We start from the raw sequence: 4,487 nt of genomic DNA on the forward strand, positions 1-4,487 counted from the left end.
TATATATATATATCAATTAACCGCGCAACGTACGGACACGTATACTAGTAATATTAACATTTCAAAGTAAACAAGACTAGAATATAAATTGGGGAGAAAAATTATTGCTCTCACCGAAGTTTTGGTTAATAGTCAAAGTGAAGGTGTAATATTTTGAATAATTTTAATATGTTAGACTTTTAAGACTAAAAATTCTAAAATACTTTACACACTACAATAGAAAAATAAAAGATTTTTTCTGTCATATAATCTTCTGCCACCTAATTGGATTCTAGTGTAATTGGTTGATCTATTCTATTATTAAAAGTCAAATGTTCTTCATGTAAAATTTGTGTTTTCTAAGACGCCAGAAAGTGGGGGGTTCTCAACTGCTGTAAACAACAAACAATTAAAAATTATAGTCAAACATATGATAAAGATAGTTTGATGACGGTAATTAAAATATATTCAAAACCAATTACAGATTTGACGACACATTTATACATTTTTTTTCTATATCGGCTCTCTCCAAGAGGGGATATCATAGCCAAAACAAAAGTAGGGAAATCATTCTTGAGAATCAAACAAAGAAAAAAAGTGAAATTGAGGTTAAATTATATTGGTAATGTCTTATCATTTTAAATGAAGTAACAAATAATTAATAATAATATATTTAATGTAATTTTATATAGAAGAATCCATATATTTACATATTCCATCACAATTACTTGCTAATCCAGACATACAAGCACATCCCAGGCCAAAACGATGGTTTTGTACCAACCATCATCAGCTGCTACTTCAGCTTCCTGGTACCACAGCATCCTGCAAACTCATACTCAAGTAGAGCAGCCAACTTTTTGCATTTCTGCCAGGTAAGGCTTATACATATGACCAATATGTGGCCCCGAATTCCGCGTTGTTTTATCTTGTTTTATCTTCTGAGATCTAAGTTTGTATTGCAGATGCTTTGCTATGTCGCCCTAGATTATGAAGCTGAGCTATCATCCGAAAATAGCAAAATTTTTGTTGAGTCATCTGAAGGTAATTGGGTAACACTTTCCATAGAGCGCCTCAGAACAGAAGATGTTTTGTTCCAATTTATTACGCCGCTGGCTTCAAGATTTAACACGCGTCAAACATAGTTAATGACGAAGCTGGCAGGACAACGACCAACTATAGAGAGAACAAATTAGGTTTTATGACAAAGCTTGCAGTTGTTACTGTCATGATTACAGAAATTGGGTTTTAGGAGTTAGTTTTTTTTCAAATCTTTTAGATTATGCAATTTTTTCCTTAGATGTTTACTTTTCTATATTGAATCTGCTAATTTCATCGACATAAATTAATTGTTCTGATTTTTGTTGGATAAATTCTTTGTGTTGCAAATTCTTTTCTGATTTGCCTATCACTCCATCGACAACTTTTTCTCCTCCGAGTTTGTTCCTTTCTACAAGAACTTTAATTTTTTGAGAGGCTTACTACTGTGAGACCTTAACAGAAAATAGGAGTTGCAATTTTTGTATACATTATATAGTGACATATCCTAATTAATGTGTTCAGTAATGGTTTTCTTTGTGATTTACATTTGTAACAATAGAGTGACAAGTTTGTACTCTATAGGTAAGATATATAGTTCACTGGATAGTCGTAGGTTTACCAAGTGAAAGTTCATAACACATATTAGGCTGAATCAATAATACTTTGTTCATCCCGGATCTATCCTTACTAGTATAATAACATATGGCTAACAATAACGTACACTATAAAATAGTATAATCATTAATAATTGTGAAAAATTGTAATAATTCACGAGCAAACGAACTAATGCTGCATGTTCAAAATACTTGGTCATGAGTATTGCAAGAAATGAAATCAATATTTATCGGCAATTGGAACCAAAAATGTTACTAAGCCTTTTTTAAAATATGATTCTTTAGCTAATAATAATATTCTTTTTTGCAATTTATATAGTATGAAATTCCTATGGTTTAGATGGATTGATTTATTTAAGATCCTTTACTTCTTTTGTTGACTTCAGAGGGTTGCAACTTGTAAGTAGACCCTTAAATTTGATCAAAACACATATTTTAAATGCCCTTTGATCATTAATCAAACCTAATTGTACTTAATTGGAAAAAATACATGAACCACACGTGGAGCATGAATATGAATAATTTTGATTTTAAAAGGACCAAAATTAGAATAAAATAAAAATAATAAATATTGAGACTATCCGACATTATGATTTGAGATTGTTTTGCATAGATTATATTGATATTATTTCTCTCTTCGAAACCTATTTAACAGCCAAAAACAAGCAATTAATACTCCTTAAACATGTCTTAATTCTATTGCTTAATGGTTAATACTTTCTGATTACCGAATTCGGAGATTCGAGATTAACACTAAGCAAAGGAGCTTAATCATCTTTTTGTATCTGCTCTCTTTTTCGTTCCTGGTCATAAATTTATCAATCTTTTTACCTTTTTGTTCTCTGTACAATCATTTTTTTTAAGAGTGAAACTAAAGTATCTCAATTTACGTGAACTATTGTTGACACCCAATTTTGACCCTCCCCGATAATAATTAATTTGTGAGTTTCTTAATTTTCAAACGATTTAGAATAATTACTTTATAAAATTCAAATATCTTCGAGGCAACTTTATGTGATTTTAGTCAGTTCTTATAGTATTTTATAATTATATATGTAATTAGTGTTTCTTAAATATTCAAAATCATCTTAAAAAAGATTTTATTTTAATTAAATCTTCAATTGAATTAATTGGATTTAAAATATATTCGTAATTTGGAGTCTTTTAGCTTATTAGCTTAATTTTTGGAAGCTTGTTTTATTAATTTACTAACTTAGGTTGCGGTTATGATTTTAAATTATTTAGTTTATAGTTAAATTAAATTTTATTTCGTTAAGATTAAGAAGCTCGCTAATTAATTTATATTAATTTGTCTTATATAAAATCTAGCCAAATTCTCTAAAATAACTCAATATGACTAAATTATAAATTCCAAGTTGGTTATAATTGTAATGCAATTGACCATTTCCTAACTACAATCTTAGCCGCATTTTGCCCCGATTTTGGACCAATTTTCAGCCAGAACTTGGCCCAAATCCTTCTCCAAACAATACAGCCCATTAATGCCTTCAATTTCTAGTCAACATTACACCAAGATCCCAGCCCACTTTTTTTCCCTTAACCCACTCCCATATGACCCAAAACCCGACCCACCTTCCTTTCCCTTCAAAAAGAAAACCCAAAAGCGTACAGCTGCACGCGTCAAAGTCCACGCTTTCAGCAGCTTCCAACGTCTCTTCACGCGGCGTCTTCACGGCTAGCAAACGGCGTCTTCACAATTTCAACTGGAGACATTCGAATTCACAGCGAGTGAACGGTTCCAGCTCACGGCGTCACTGCACGGACTCTACGCATACAGGCAGTACACTGCCTCTTGCTGTTGTCTTCTGCTCGTCCCTCTCAATTTGCAGTCCCAACAGCACACATCTTTCGTCCTTGGGCGGTGGGATGATGCCACGTTGCGCCACAAGGACGATGAACTTGATCCCAAACGTCCATCTCCCCTTTCCTCTTCCGGAATGGGGCGAATTTCTCAAAAAAGGGTGTTGGTCCGAATTGGGAAATTTTTTTGATTTTCAAATTGGAATGGGTCTCATTCTTATGGGAATGCTATCGGTTTCCCGCTCAAAGGAGGAACCCTATTTTTCCCTTGTATAAATAATCTCTTGTTTCTTATTGGAAGGGAGAGGATTTTTTTTTTTTTGAAAAAGATATAGGGCTGGCAGTTTGAAGTTTAACGGCTAAAGTGAGAATAGTCGGAGAACACATTATACATTAAAGAAAGCAACGAGGATAGTTAATTCTAGTCTAAGTTTCTTTGCTCGATTTCATTGTCGTCACTCCCTCCAAGTTCAGTTGGAGCTGAGATTCCGTCCGAGTCTGCTGCTCGCCATTCATGCTAGCATTTGTGGGGTGGAATTTGCTGCTCTCCTAGCTTGTCGTCATCCCGTTCGCTGCCCATAACACGGTAAACAACTCGTAATACTTTTACTCGTTTCGAGTTAGATATGTTGGTGTAAAATCCTGCTCTTTGCCGACTTTGATATGACTCTATGTAATGTGTTTAAATCTTAGTCTTTACTGTCTGTTCATCCTCTCTCTGAAGTTGATGGTATGTTTTTTTTTCTTTAAGTTGATTTAATGACTGTTCGAGTCCACTTCTCTGTTTTGTGTTCTTTTCGAACCAGCGGCTGTTGTACTCTCTTTAAATTTTGACTCGTTTCATTGATCAATCAGGGCACTATTCTATTCTCATTTTGTTGAACTAGTATTCATGTTTTTGTTGTGTGTTTGGAGGGAGTCAAATGCATTAGCTAGCTGAACATTCTATTTCTTATGAATATAAGTTGAATTTTGAGATTGTGTTCTTTAATTTCTTTTAATCTGTTCATATCCTGTTCTGGGAGAAAATCC

Source organism: Solanum stenotomum, chromosome 4, assembly GCF_019186545.1.
Source record: "Solanum stenotomum isolate F172 chromosome 4, ASM1918654v1, whole genome shotgun sequence".
NCBI classification, from domain to species: Eukaryota; Viridiplantae; Streptophyta; class Magnoliopsida; order Solanales; family Solanaceae; genus Solanum; species Solanum stenotomum.